Here is a 16,638-nt window from a genome sequence, read left to right as displayed (position 1 = left end):
ATTTTCTTATACTCTTCAATCTCTTTTTTTGGATTACTGTAACTTTCAATGTAGAATTCATTTGCTTCTTTCATTAGATTGATTTCTAGATATTTCATTTTTTGGATGCTATTTTGAAAGGAATAGTTTGCCTAACTTCTCTCTCAGCAGGTCTGTTATTTTTGTACAAGAAAGCTATTCAGGGCCAGTGTTTCTGCTGTCTGCCTTATAGGCAGAAGGACAAGAGTGCAATCTCCAGCACAAAATACACACATACACACACACACACACAAACACACACACAAAAAAACAAAAACAAAAACAAAAACAAAAAAACTACAATAAGAAGGCTATTGATTTGTGAGTGTTGACATTGTTTCCAGCTACTTTGCTAAAAGTGTCAATTAAGTCTAGGAGTCTTTTGGTGGAGTTTTTTGGATTGTCAATGTAGAGTATCATATCATCAGCAAATAATGACAGTTTAACTTCTTCCTTTCCTGTCTGTATTGCTTTAATTTCTTTCTCTTGCCTAATTGCTGTGGCTAATATTTCTAAAACTTTATTAAAGAGTAGTGGTGATAGTGGGCATCCTTGTCTTGTTCCTGATTTTAACGTAAAAGTTTTCAGCATTTGGCAATTTAATATGATGTTGGCTGATGGTTTTTCATTGAGAGCCTATATTAAGTTGAGATATAAACCATGTATTCCACTTTTAACAGGATTTTTAAAATCATGAATGGGTGTTGAGTTTTGCAAGTGCTTTTTCTTCATCTATTGAGAGGATCATATGGTTTTTGTTCTTGAATCTGTTAATGTTGTGTACTACATTTAATGGCTTACGTATCTTGAACCATCCTTGCATCCTGGCATAAATCTGACTTGGTCAGGATGTATGATCTTCTTGAAGATCCCCTGTATTCTGTTTGCTAGTGTCTTATTAAGGATTTTTGTATCTATGTTCATTAAGGAGATTGGCCTGTAGTTCTCTTTTTTAATTGGGTCATTCCCTGCTTTGGGAGTCAAAGTGCTCCTTGCTTCCAGAAATGAATTTGGAAGTATTGTTTCCCTTTCAATTTCAATGAAAAATTTAAAGAGTGGTGGCAGTAATTCTTCTCTAAATGTCTTGTAAAATGCAGCAGTGAATACATTAGGAACTGTGCTTTTTTTTGGTTGGTAAAATTTAATTACATTTTCATTTTCAATGATTGTAATTGTGGTGTCTAAAATGCTTTTATCTTCTTTGTTCAACTTTGGTACTTCATAAGTATCTAGAAATATGTCCATTTCTTCTGTGTTTTCCATTTTATTAGAGTACAGGCTCTCAAATTAGGTATTGATGATCCACTGAATTTCCATTGGATCTCTTGTGACTGCACCATTATTTTTCATTTGTAAATGCATGGATCTTTGCATTTTATTCCCTTATTTTTGATAAGGTTACATAAGGGTTTATTGCTTTTATTTATTCTTTCAGAAAAACAACTCTTTGAGTCATGGATTTTTTGTATCATTTTCTTAGTTTGCATTGCATTGATTTGTGCTCTAATGTGTATAGTTTCCTCACTTATACGAGCTTTGTGTTTGTAAAACTCAAAGCCTCACTTACATTCCACAGAGCATAAACAGCCAAAAAGGCCTCCATGATGCTGGGTCCTAAAATCCAGCGAGGCTCCAGGAGCTAGACAGAGGAAAGAGAAACCCAGGAAGTAACACACCAGGCTAGATGGCAAACAGATCTTTATTAGTCTGGTTAGACGGCACTCCCAGAGCCAGGTAGCTCAGAGAGGTGCCAGCTCAGTAGCTGAGGTCCTTTTATCGGGGGATAAAAAGGGGGGTTAACATTTTAGGCTTGAACCAGGGGACAAAGTTCTGCTGATTTGAGCTGGTGGTCAGCAGCCACATACTCGGCAGTCATATATTGATAAGTAACAGATACCTATAGGATGTTTCAAAGGTCACCAAGACATTCCAGATGAGCAAACAGTTTGGGGTCTCTATGTCTAGAGCCATTAAATTACACGTTAATTCGGATCTGGACTTCAAACAGTACGAGATTGCCTTTCATTCCTAAGCCAGGGTTAGAACAAAAGTAGGGGCTATGGCTACAATGGGAGGGGAGCTAGAGTACTGTCTCCTAGGCCCTTTGTCATTTAGCATGGGCTTGTAATTTAGGTCTTACAGGTATTGACTGCTCATCTTTTTTGTAGGAGTCTAAGATTCATCCTTAGCTTGTTTAGTTGACCTTATTGTCTTTTCCTAGAGTGGGCATTCAGTGCTTTGAATTTTCCACATAGAACTACTTTCATTGTGTCCCATAGATTCCTGTATATTGTATTGGCTTTTTCATTTATTTGTAAAAACTGTCTGATTTATTCTTTAATATCCTATTTGACCCATTGATTTCCCAGGAGAGTGGTGTTCAATTTCTATGTGTTTGTGAAGTTCCTATGGTTTCTTATGCTATTGATCTCCAGCTTGATTGCATTATGATCTGATAATATACAGGGGATAACTTTGATTCCTTTGAACTTATTCAAACCTTTTCTATGAGCTAGAATGTGGTCTATTTTGTAGAATCACCCATGTTCACCCAAAAAGAATGTATATTCTAATTTTCTGGGAAGGAACACTCTATAGACATCTATTAAGTCCATGCATTCAAAAGCTTGGTTCAGTTCTAGTATTGCATTGTTGATATTTTGCCTAGATGATCTGTCTATTTGTGATAGTGGGGAATTTAGATCCCCTACTACATTTGTATTGATGCTTATTTGTTTTTTTCATGTTACTTAATATTTGTTTAATATGGTTGAGGGCATTAATATTTGGTACATGTATATTTATGATTGTCATGTCTTCCTCTTGAACTATTCCCTTTATAAGGATGTAGTGTCCTTGTTTGTCTCTGTTAATCAGTTTTGGTTTGAAATTTACTTTCTCTGCGAATAAGATTGCTATCCCTGCTTTTTTCTGGACTCCTGTCATGTGGAGAATTGTTTTCCATCCTTGAACTTTCAGTCTATGGGCTTCTTTTTGCACTAGGCATTTTTCTTGTATACAACATATTGTTGGATTTTGCTTCTTCATCCAATCTGCCAGTCTATTTCTCCTGATTGGTGAACTGAGGCCATTGACAGTGATGGTTATAACTTCTATGTACTGACTTATTATTGTTATATTATTGTCCTTTTGTTGCTTCTTTTTACTGTTTCTCCTTCTCCTTTTAGTTTCTTGACTTGCCTATTTGGTTTGCTCTGTTGGGCCTCATGGTTTTGTGACCTTCCTTGTCTTTTTCTAGGATATTTCTTAGAATTCATTGTAGTTCTGGTTTTGTATTCATGAAATTTCTCAGGTGTTCTTTGTCATGTAAGTATCTTATTTACCCATCCGTTTTGAAAGAGAGTTTTTCAAGATACATCAGTCTAGGTTGGAGGTTGTTTGCTTTTAGTACTTGAAATACCTCACTGTAGGCTCTCCTTGACCTGAGTGTTTGTGTTGAAAAATCTGTGATTCTGATGGGCTTTCCTTTGCATGTGATTTGTTTCTTTTCCCTTATTTCTTGTAGTTTTTTGTTCTTCTATTTAGTTTCTGGTATTTTGATTATTATATGTCTAGGTATAGATTTTTTTTTTATCACGGCTAGTTGGAGTCCTTGAATGCCTCACTTATCTGTATGTGAAATTCTTTTTGGACAGTTTTCTGTCACAAATTCTGTGAACAGGTTTTTTAAGTCATTTGTATTTTCTCCTGTTACTTCATAAATTCCTATCAGTCTTATGTTATTGTTCGTTGCATCATCTAGGAGTTGTTGGATCGATTTCTCATGATCCCTTACTGATTTTAAGATGTCACTTTTCATGGTCACTGACTGCAATGCTATCTTCTATACCTGAGATTCTATCTTCACAATCACTTATCCTGCTGTGAACACGTTCAATAGTTTTTAATCTGGATATCTGTTTGAATCTGTTTCATAAATTCCATTTCTTTCCTATGTTGTGCCTTGTTTTCATTTCTTCTTATGCTGGGCCTTCAAGGCTTCTATTGTGGTCCTGAACTCATCTATTTTTTGTCAGATTCTGTTGTAGAGAATGTAATCATGTCTTTCATTGTGCTCACCATCTCTGTAGTTATCTGGGAAATTATTTCTGTTTTTAATTTTTCTAGAGTTTGACTGATCTGCTTTGTTACTTCCTGTGCAATGAGTTCTGGGTGTCTTGGTGTTTCATTTTTAGACTTTTCCACCTGGTTTCCCCCAGAATTTGCCATTGGTGAGCTGAAAGTCTGTATTACTCCCTTGCATAAGTGTTTTGTCATTTTTATTTTTGTTGTTGGTTTGTCTTTGGTTTAATTTCTGGGTTATTACTTAAATCTTCCTTATATAGTTGTGCTTTATCTTTTGAGTCTCTAATGACTCATAGGCATTCTCATTTTCATGATATCAGAGAACACAACTCATTAAATCAGTCACAATACTTTATCCCAATTGATAAAATACACAACACAATAGGATCAAGCACAATGTACAAACTGACCATTCGTTGTAGTCATTAATCTATCACCTTTAAACCATGTGAATTAAATTAAAATTAAGAAGCAGCCCAAAATATTTTTGTAGTGCACTCTGTAATATAGTATCTTTCCATTTAGGATGGGGGCTTAGAGTTATGATGAGAGGAGTAGATAAGTAAAAGAATCGGAGAAAGTTTCAAGTGAATCCAGAGAATATAGAGTGACCATACAATCTTTAGGAAACTGTTAAATTCAAATGGGAAAGAGAGAATGCAATATTAAGGACAAGAATAAAACAATTTAGGAGTAACAGGGGCTCACTTTCCTTTGAAACTATTGACCCTTGAGTGAGGTAAAATGAGAGGAGAAAAGTACATGAACAAAAAAGAAATAATGATAAAAGAAGAAATCCGAGTTAGGGGGAGAAACAGGAACAGAAGTGTAGATGAGGAATAATATGGTGGAGCAAGAGACTGAATTGGAAAAAGGACAGAAAAAAGAAAGAATGTGCAGAATGGAATGTGGAAAAGTAAGAAAAAAAAGGAGTTTGAAGAGCCTCTTTTGGACTATATCTCTGCTGTCATAATATGCATTGTGTGCTGCCATGTGCACATCTAAATGCTTTTTTCTCACTTAGCTGATGGCAGCTGAGATTCAGACTGATTTCAGGCTGCAAGTCCCAAATTGAGTTTCCTGATCTCCTGCAGGGTTGAACACCACAAAATTATACTACAGGTTCCCTCTGCCCTTGCTTTAAAGATGTTCAAAGTTGGGAGCTCAGAAAAATGCCGTTTATGACTACCTATGTCTCTGCAGAGTCGATCCAAGGACTGGTACAATTGGGAGGCCTTAGAGCAGGGGGGAGATGGTGGTGTTGCTGGGGTGCCCTCATGGCAAGCTTGTCCTTACTGATTGGGCCCAGGCAGGCCAGAGGGAGAGCAGATCTTGGACCAGCTGTCCTGGACCTCCGCCTTCCACATTCCTTCACCTGGATGCTTATCGTGGTGCAGGCAGGGGAGCACCTCTCTAATTTTCTTGTAGAAATCAGCAGTGAAGCTATCCACATGGGATTTTCTTTGTTGGTTATTTTTAAATTACATTTTAAATTTCAGTGACTTTTTTTGGGTTGTTTAGATTTATTTACAACTTCTTGATTTAGCATTGGTAATTAATATATATCTACAAATATATCCATTAATTCTATGTTTTCCATCTTATCAGTGTACCCATACTTGAATTAGTTATCAGTGGTCATCTGGATGCCCACAAGATCCATTGTGATTTCACCATTTTCATTCAAAATTGCATGACTTTGAGGGTTTTATTTCCCTTTTTGGTAAGATTGCCTAAAGGTTCATCAATTTCCTTTAATCTTTCAAGAAACCAAATATTTGTTTCATTGATTCTTTGTATTTTCTTCCAAGTCTCAGTTGCATTTATTTCTGCTCTGGTCTTTATAATTTTCTCCCTTATGCAAGCTTTGGATTTAACTTGTCTGTCTTTTTCTAGATTTTTGAGGTTCAACATTTGGTTGTTTATTTGAACTTTCTTTATTTCCCTAATGTGAGAATTCATTACTATGATTTTCCCTCTTAGGACTGATTTCATTTTGTCCTATAAGTTGTGGTATGTTTTGTAAGCATTATCATTTAATTGTGGATATTGTTTAATTACTTTCATGTCATTTGAGATCCATTGGTTTTTCAGGAGAATTTATTTAATTTTTATTTGTTTTTTAGTCTTTTGGAGAGTCATTTGCTGTTGCTATCCATTCGCATTGCACTGCTGTTAGATAGTATGCCTGGGATAAATTCAATACCTTTAAATTTCTTGAGAATGTTCTTTGGGAGAGAAATGTGGCCTATTTTGTTGAATGTCACATTTACAGCTAAATAGAATTTGTACTCTAATATTTTGGGTTACAATACTCTGTAGAAATATACTAAGTGCAGTTAGTAAGAGTGTTTTTTTTCTTATATTTTTCACTCCAGATCACACTTACGTACTTACTTGACAAACATTTTAAGAGAAAGGCTTAGAAAGGGACTACTAAGGGAGATAATAGGAAAAAGGACATTGATCTTTTGCAAAAGGAAAGGAGACTAAGAGATGGAGGGAGGTGTAAGAAAGGGGAGGGGAGGTATTGGAAAAAAGAATTAAAATATGTTATGTACATGTACCAAGTCCGAACAGTAAATTTAGTTATCATATACTGCAAACATGCAAGATCCTAATGAGATAATTGACAATGTGAAATAGGAAGAAAAGGGCTAAAGGTTTAGGGAAAGTGGGAAGGGTAGGGCGAATGTAATAAGGGAAAAGAAAAAAACTAGAAGAAAATGAAAAAGTGGAAATAAAGTGTTTGTAAATGGGGAGGGGAGGAGGGTTGAATGGAGGGCAGGGACAAGGGGAAAAAATAAGAACCAAGACCTGTCATGTGAAGGTACAAGATCCCAATGATGAATGTAACTGTACTTTACACCTAAAATGTACCAATAATTTCAATGAAAAAAAGAGAAATATATTAAGTACATTTGTTCACAAGATTTGTGAATTTTTTCTAGATTATCTATCTATTTGTGACAGAGGCATATTAAGGTACCCTATTGCAGTTGTGTTTACAATTATTAGATTTTTCATGTTCATTAGTGTTTGATTCACATAGTTGGGTGCACTGTTATTTGGTGGATGTATATTTATGATTGTTATCTCTTTGTATTCTCTTCCCTTAACAAGTATATAGTGTCAGTAATCTATTTCTTCTACAACAATGGAGCCTATTTTCTTCTCCTCTGTCAGTTTCTTCATGTGTGTTTCTTTTTTATTGAATGTATTGGTACATTCTAGGTAGACAATACAGTTACATTCATTACTGGGATCTTGTACCTTTACATGAAAGGCCGTGCTTCTCATTTTTTCCCTTATCCTCACCCTCCCTTCACCACCTCTTGCTCTGCCCACCTACAAAGACTTTAATTCCATTTTTACATTTTATCATATTTTTTCCCTTTCCCTTATTCCCCTTCCCCGATCCTTCTCACTGTCCCTACATCTTTAGTCATTTTCTTCCTGTTTCACATTGCTAATTATCCCATTAGGATCTTGAGAACTATTTTAATTTTTCACACTAGAGAAACTATTCAGTATTTACACATGTGTGACTTATTTATTTCACTTAGGAGTATATCCTCAAAATGTACCCATTTACTTATGAAAGATTCTACTTTCTCATTCTTTATGGCTGAGTAGTATTCCATTTTATAGAAAAACCACATTTTCTTTATCAAGTTTCCAACTGATGGGCAGGTGGGCTGTTTCCAAGTTTTAGCTATCACAAACTGTTCCGCTATAAACATGGGTGCACATATATCACTGTGTTATGATTCTTTTAATTCTTTTAGAAATATACCAAACAGAGGGATGGCTGTGTCAAATGGAACCTCCAGTCCAAGCTCTTTGAGGCTTCTCCATATTGATTCCCATAGTGGTTACACCACTCTGCAATCGACTAACAATGGAGAAGGGTTCCTTTCTCCCCACAGCTGCTCCAACATTTGTTATTGTGTGATTTCTTGATAGCAGCCATGCTTTGTAGGGTGAGGTGAAATCTCAGTGTTGTTTTTATCTGCATCTCTCTAATGACCAGTGAAGATGGAACATTTTTTTCACATATTTACTTCCTCCTTTTATTTGTTTGCCTGAGAAATTTGTGTTCATTTCAGATGCCCATTTTTGAATTGGATCTTTATATTTGGGGGCACTGGTTGTTTTGGGTTCTTTATATATTCTAGATATGAATTCTTTGTCTGAGAAGCAGCTGATAAAAAGTTTTTCCCCTATTGTAGGTTTTTTCTTAGTTCTGTTGATTATTTCTTTTGCAGTGCAGAAGCTTTTTAATAAGATGAGATCCCATTTGTTGATTCTTTCTGCTAGTTCCCATGCTACTGAGGATTTGTTCGTAAAGTCTTTTCCTATGCCAATGTTTTCCTTAGTTCTGCCTAACTTATCTTCCATCAAGGTTAGTATTTCTTTTTTTATATTTAGATCTTTAATCCATTTGGATTTTAATTTAGTGCATGGTGAGAGATAAGGGTCTAGTTTTAATCCTTTGCAGGTTGAAATCCATTTTTCCAACACCATTTATTAAATAGGCTATCTTTCCTCCAGTGGGGATGGTCAGCTCCTTTTTCAAAGATGAGGTAACTGAGTACATCTGGAGTTGTTTTTGTGTCTTCCAATCTGTTCCACTGATCTTCAGGTCTGTTTCTTTGCCAGTGCCATGCTGTTTTCATTACAGTGGCTTTGTAGTATAGTTTTAAATTGGGAATTGTTATACCCGCTACTATGTGTCTGTTGCCTAGAATGGCTTTTAGTATTTCAAGACTATTATGGCTCCAAATCAATTTTTGGATTCTTTTTTCTATTTCTGTGAAATATTGTGTTGGAATTTCACTTGCTATTGCATTGAATCTGTATAGCAGTTTTGGTAGCATGGCCATTTTCACTATGTTGATTCTTCTTACCCAGGAGGTGTCTTTCCATTTCTTCAGTCTCTTTTTTCAGAGTGTTGTAGTTTTCAATGTAGAAGTCTTTTGTTTCTTTTGTTAAGTTGATTCCTAGATACTTCATTTTATGGATGCTATTGTGAAAGGAATTATTTCCCTAATTTCTCTCTCAGTGAGTCTGTTGTTTGTGTACAAGAAGGCTATTGATTTTTGTGTATTGACCTTGTAACCTGCTACTCTGCTAAAAGTGTCAATTAAGTCTAGAAGTCTTTTGGTGGAGTTTTTTGGGTATTTAATGTAGAGTATCATATCATCAGCAAATAGTGACAGTTTAACTCCTTCCTTTCCTATCTTTATTGCTTTAGTTTCTTTTTCTAATCTAGTTGCTATGGACAGTGATTCCAGAACTATATTGAAGAGGAGTGGTGATAGTGGGCATCCTTGTCTTGTTCCTGATTTTAATGTGAAGGTTTTCAGTTTTTGGCCATTGAATATGATGTTTGCTGTTGGTTTTTCACAGACAGCCTTTAGTAAGTTGAGATGTAGACTATCTAGTCCAATTTTTTTGGAGAATTTTTTTTTATCAAGAATGGGTGTTGAATTCTGTCAAATGCTTTTTCTGCATCTGTCAAGAGGATCATGTGGTTTTTGCGCTTGACTTTGTTAATAGAGTGTATTACATTTATTTATTTATGTATGTTGAACCATCCTTACATCCCTGGAATAAATCTAACTTGGTCCGGATGTATGATCTTCTTGATGATACTCTGTATTCTGTTTGCTAATGTCTTGTAAAGAATTTTTGCTTCTATGTTCATTAAGGAGATTGGCCTGTAGTTCTCTTTTTTAGTTTTGACTTTCCCTGGTTTGGCAATCAAATTGATACTTGCCTCCAGGAATGAATTTGGAAGTATTGTTTCCCTTTCAATTTCATTTAAAAATTTAAACAGTAGTGGCACTAGTTCTTCTCTAAATGTCTTGTAAAATTCACCGGTGAATCCTTCCGCTATTGGGCTTTTCTTTGTTAGTAAATTTGTAATTACATTTTCAATTTCACTGATTGTAATTGGGGTGTTTAAAATGTTTTTATCTTCTTTGTTCCACTTTGGTAACTCATAAGTATCTAGAAATCTGTCTATTTCTTCTGTGTTTTCCATTTTATTAGAGTACAAGTTGTAGAAGTAGGCATTAATGATCCTTTGGATTTCTATCGAATCTGTTGTGACTCCACCTTTTTCTTTTCTGATTGAATGGATCTAAGCCTTTTCTTTCCTTTTTTGATAAGGTTTGCTAAGGGTTTATCAATTTTATTTATTCTTTCAGAAGACCAACTCTTTGATTACTTTATTTTTTGTATCATTTTCTTTGTTTCTATTGCATTGATTTCTGCTCTAATCTTTATAATTTCCTCTCTTGTTTGAGATTTGGGTTTTTCTTGCTCTTGTTTTTCTAGGAGTCTAAGATTCATTGTTAGGTTGTTTATTTGAACTTGTTCTATTTTCCTGGTGTAGGCTTTCAATGCTATGAATTTTCCAAGAGAAACTGTTTTTGTTGTGTTCCATAGATTCCAGTATGTTTTATTGGCATTTTCATTTATTTGTAAAAACTGTCTGATTTCTTCTATAATTTCCTCTGTCCTCCATTGATTATTCAGGAGAGTGTTGTTCAGTTCCCATGTATTTGTGAAGTTCCTACACTTTCTTATACTATTGATCTGCAGATTTTTTGCACTGTGATATGATAATATACAGGGAATAACTTTAATTCTTTTGCATTTATTCAAATCTGTTCTGTGAGCTAGTATGTGATCTATCTTGGAGAATGACTCATGTGCAGCTGAAAAGAATGTATATTCTGATTTTGTGGGGTGAAACACTCTATGGACGTCTAATAATTCCATGTGTTCAAAAGCTTGGTTGAGTTCTAGTATTTCAGCATTGATTTTTTGCCTGGATGATCTGTCTATTTGTGATAGTGAGGTATTTAGATCCCCTGCTACAATTTTGTTAGTGCTTATTTGGTTTTACTTGTTACTTAGTATTTGTTTTGTATAGTTGGGGGTATTTATATTTGCTGCATATATGTTTATGAGTATCATCACTTCCTCTTGAATTGTTCCCTGCAGTGGCCTTGTTTGTCTCTCTTGATCAGTTTTGGTTTGAAATTTACTTTTTCTGTAAATAAGATTGCTACCCCTGCTTTTTTCTTGGCTCATGTCCCACTTAGAATTATTTTTAACCCTTTCAATTTCAGTCTATGGGCTTCTTTCAGTGTTAGGTATGTTTCTTGTATCCAACATATTGTTGGATTTTGCATCTGAATCCAGTCTGCCAGTCTATTTCGCTTGATTGATGAATGAGGCTGTTGACATTGATGGTTATAACTGATATGTACTTAGTTCTTATTGCCATGTTATTGTCTCTTTGTTGATTCTTTTTAATTTTTTGCCTTCTCCTTTTAGTTTCTTGTCTTGACTATTTGGTTTTCTCTGCTGGGTCTCATGGTGTTGTTGTCTTCATTGCCTTCTTCTAGGATACTGTTTAGAATTCCTTGTAGTGCTGGTTTGGTATTCATGGATTTTCTCAGGTGCTCTTTGTCATGAAAGTATCTTATTTCCCCATCCATTTTGAGAGAGAGTTTTGCAGGATCCATCAGTCTCAGTTGGAGTTTGTTTTCTTTTAGGACTTGTAATACCTCACTCCAGGCTTTCCTTGACCTGAGGGTTTGTGTTGAAAAGTCTGCTGTGATTCTGATGGGCTTTCTTTTGCATGTGATTTGTTTCTTTTGACTTACTGCTTTTAGTATTGTGTTCTTCTGTTGGGTTTCTGGGATCTTGATTATTATATGTCTAGGTGTAGTTTTTTTTTATCATGGCTAATTGGAGTCCTATATGCCTCACTTATTTGTATGTCACATTCTTCCCCTCTGTTTCAGTAGTTTTCTGTCATTAATTCTGTGAACAGATTTATAAAGACATTTGCATTTTCTCCTGCTACTTCATGGATTCCTGTCAGTCTTATGTTATTCTTGTTTGCATCCTCTAATAATTGTTGGATGATTGCCTATGATCCCTTACTGTTTTTAAGAGATCTTTCCTTTTATGTTCTCTTGCTGCTATCCTATCTTCTATATTTGAAATTCTATTTCTCAATCTTTTATTCTGTTGTGTACACTTTCAATAGAGTTTTTAATCTCCTGGATATCTGTTTGAAGGCTTCCATTTCTTTCCTATGTCAGGCATTCATTGCTTCCATTTCTGTCTTATGCTGGGCCATCATGGCTTCTATTATGGTCCTGACTTCATCTATTTTTTTCTCAGTTTCTGTTCTAGAGTCCAGAATAATGACTTTCATTTTGCTCACCATCTCTATGGTTATCTGGGAAATTATTTCAGTTTTGAATTTTTCTAGAGCCTGATTCATCAGTTTTGTTACTTCCTGTGCCTTGAGTTCTGAGTGTCCTGGTGGTTCACTGTCAGACTTTTCATCCTCCTTTGCCCTACTCTTTGCCGTTGGTGAACTGGAATACTGTCTTTGTGTCTTGGTTTAGTGTTTTCTCATTTTTATTTTTACTGTTGGGTTGTCATCGTTTCAATCTCTGAGTTATTAAATCTTGCTGATAACATTGCACTTCAGCCCCCGACTCTCTAATGACTCATAGACATTCTCACTTTCACCATATCAGAGAAAACAACTTATCCTATCAATCCCTAATCCTTGTCCCAATTGATACAATCAGCAACACAAGGATCAATCACCTCTTGCAAATTGATCTGTGTGATAGTCATCAACCGATCACTCCCCAATCATGCTGATTAAATTAAAATCAAGAAGCAGCCCAAAGTATGTTTGCAGTGGACAAACTCCTCAACATGATATATTTACTATTTGGCTTGGGGGCCCAGGCCTAATAAGGATGGGAAGAGCAAACAAGTTAAAGAACTGAAGGTTTCAAGTGAAGACAGAGGACACAGAATGGCCACAAAATCTTTAGGAAACCATAAGATTCAAAAGGGATAGAGAGACCGCCAGTATTAGGACAAGAATATATCCCCTTAACAGCTATAGGGGCTCACTTTCCCTTGAAACAACTGACCTTCGTGTGAGGCTCAATGATGGGGAAAAAAAAGAACATTAATAAGAAAGAAAAAAAAGAACATTAATAAAAAAGAAAAAATGATAAAAGAAGAAATCTGAATTAGGGTAGGAGCAGGAACAGAAAAGAAGGTGAGGGCCAATATGGTGGAGCAAGAGACTGAGTTGGTGTAACAGGACAGAAAAAAGAATTTACAGAGTGGAATGAGGAAAAGGACAAAAAATGACTTTGAAAGGCCTCTTTCAGACTATATTTCTGCTTTCGTAATACACATTGTGTGCAGCCATGTGCAGAACCAACCCCCACTATCTCATCTAGTTGAAGGCAGAACCCCATGATGCAAACTGACCTCAGGCCAGAGGAACCAATTTGAGCTCCCTGACCTAGCACAAGGTTGAACTCCACACAGTTTTATCTCAGGTTTTCCCTTCCCCTTCTTTACAGATGTTTCAATTTGGGAGCTCAGAAAATAGCCCTTTATAACCAGCTATGTCTCTGTGGAGTAGGTTCATGGACTGGCACATTCAGGGAATCTGAGAGCAGGGATGGGGGTTTGGCTCAGCCATGTTTGCATGGCTACCCTCCTGGTGCTGGGGCAGATATGGTGGCACCCACGACAAAAGCCATGGCTAGCTGGAGCCATGGGCTGTGCCCACGTGGGCAGGGGGAGCTACAATGTCCCGTCTGAGAGGCTTTCTCCATCCATGTGTGTTTCTTGAATGCCTTCTATACATTTTTTTTTTATTCTCTGGATGTTGATTTCCAGACTCTGGGCACTTTGTCTTGAAAAAGCTGTGTCCCTGGCGTTGACCACTTTGCCATTTTTCCTCTTGTCCTGGAGGAGGGAATTTAGACTTATATGATAGTTCTATGTCTTTTGAGTCAAGTCCATAATGATTCCCTAAGGGCAATATCAATTTACACTTTTATTAACGTTCTCAATGTTCTCTTTAGAAGTCCTCATCAACATCTGTTATCATCTATCTTTTGATAGAGGGATTAACATGTATGAAGTAGTATCTGCTTGTGGTTTAATCTGCATTGCAATGATAATCAATGAGGTCGAAAGTATTTTTACATACCCATTGGTGATCTGCCAGTCTTATTATCAGAAATGCCCTCTCATATATGAGAAATCATATGCATAAATAATTTACAGAGTAAAGGAAAATAGGAAACAAGGAAGTAGACGCTTGTCAAATGAGAAGGGTATTTAGGAAAGGAGGTAGATAGGATGAGGATAGAAGAAGGACATCTAAAAGCTGTTAAGATATGATATGCATATATCCCATGTGGAATATGCTCATTGTATTCCAAGCATGTATTAGTAATTTCCTTTCATTACAGAATCTATATCTGTGAAATAGACTCAAATTAGAGCCATTTTTTCCTTGTTAAACTTTTTATAGAATCTCCTGAGCAGGATGAAAGTGCAGTCATAAATGTATTTCATGTCTCAAAATAATTTTTATCAGTGAAAAAGGGTTTTTTCCATGCTTAACAGAAATATTTTGTCTTTTGCTCATATAATTTTTGTGCTATACCTACCACACGCAAGGAAAATGCTGATTCACTAATATACACACTAGACTTTTATATCAAGGTGTTTAAACACAATATAATATTTACATTAATTTTAGGGAACCAGAAATATAAAGCTAACTTTCCTTATAACATGAATGTGTCATACTAGTCTCCTCCTATTTAGCTACTCACAACTGCCTTGTTTGTGTTCTTCATGAGAAAAAATTCTTGTAAGATTCTTTTCTATACCTCAGGGTTCCCTCTGCACTTACTGATATGTTCCCTTTCTCTGCTGAACCATGAGCAAGGTCTACAGGTATGTAGAACCTCCTGGGTCTGGTTTCCAGTGAAGGCTCAGGTTCTCTCTCTGAGTTGGATATGAACATGGTATCAGATAAGGTATTCCATGTGGATGCAACTGTGGAGGAAGAGACTCAGGTTGGAAACAACTGGGCTGAATCCACCATCTGAAGGTCTGAAAGCACAAGCAGATTACTATTATATTATCCTAGAAGCTAAATGCAAAGCACTCACAATTAGTCAAATTGGTCAATGCCATCCATATCTATAAGGAATACCTAATATTAGTAGGTAAGAAGAAGAAACAGTGAATGTTTTTGGCTCTTCTTCAACTCAGGCAAAATTCATATTTGCTAATACCTCTGCAACTACTACATGATTTTTACAGAACAGCCTGTTTTTTATTTCCATTTTTGTTTAAGTAAAATATGCATAAAAACTTAATATCATGACATTTCTAATAACACATCTCAGTGGAGTTAATTAAATCCACAGTGCTGTAAATCTATTTGTATCATAAATGTGCCAAATGATTTTATTTTTCAAAATTGAAAATTTATAATCTTTTAAATCTGCCTCTTTATCGTACTATCAAAGCCAGGCAGACACAAGTCCAACATGAAAATAATATGACTGCCATAGTGAATACATTTGAGTTATTTTAAGGAAAATAGAAGTACTTAGAGATAATAATGGTAAATGAAAATAATTAGACATATAAGCTTAAGTATTTCATTCTTTTCTTTGAAAACCCCACAATAAAAGTCATTATAAGAGTAAAATAAAATAGAAAAAAGAGGAAAGAAGGAGATGGATTTTTTTTTTTTTGCAAATGCTAGAGGAACCATTATATGAAGTGAAAGGGTTGGAAGAAGGCAAAGGGAAGTAAAATAATTCAGATGTGTAATGTACATCCTTCAATTTCCCATGATGAATGTAATCAGTGTGTACTGCAAATACAAAATTTCAATTTTAAAAAATCATAAGGAAATAAATGCATGAAGTGATAAAATATGAGCAAAGAAGTAGTAATCACATTTCTAGATACTGTTTCATTGCTATTTCCAAAATACATTCTGAAAGCATACTTAATAATCAACAGTTATACCTCTGACAGGGCAAAAATTTCTCTGCATCTTAGGCTACAGAAAAGGGGACTCAAAATACAGGTGACCAGAGCCTATATCACTGAGACACACATAAGCTTATGGAAATACTTGATACTTGTAAGCAAAGGAATAATAAATAACAAAGTGGTGATTTTTAGTACAGAAATTAAATATTACAAGAATAACCAAGCCAGGTGTGGTGGCACATGCCTGTAATCTCAGCACTTGGGATGTAGAGGCAGGAGTATTGCTGTGAGTTTGATACCAGCCTGGGCTACATAATGAGTTCCAGGTCAGTCTCAACTGCATAGTGAGACCCTGTCTCACTCCCCCCAAAAAGATTAGCCAATTTATTAATAAACATGATCACAATCTCCTGTCTAAGATCAGTACAGCACAAGAGAGAAAAAGATTGTACAGTAAGAGCAAGCAGGAAATTACAGCCTTTGCAGGCACTGAAATTGAGACAGTTGGCAAACAATAACTGAAGGAACAGAAACATAATTGCTCCAAGAGTCAAAAAAGAATGACAGCTAGCAATCAAAGAAAAAGTGTGTATAATTAAAACAGTTTAATGAAGCAGGCTCATAATGGCATAATCTCATTTACTTTAT

Source organism: Fukomys damarensis, unplaced genomic scaffold (assembly GCF_012274545.1).
Source record: "Fukomys damarensis isolate Sample0158 unplaced genomic scaffold, DMR_v1.0_HiC HiC_scaffold_37, whole genome shotgun sequence".
Lineage (NCBI taxonomy): Eukaryota > Metazoa > Chordata > Mammalia > Rodentia > Bathyergidae > Fukomys > Fukomys damarensis.
Note: the sequence above shows the minus strand (reverse complement) of the source record.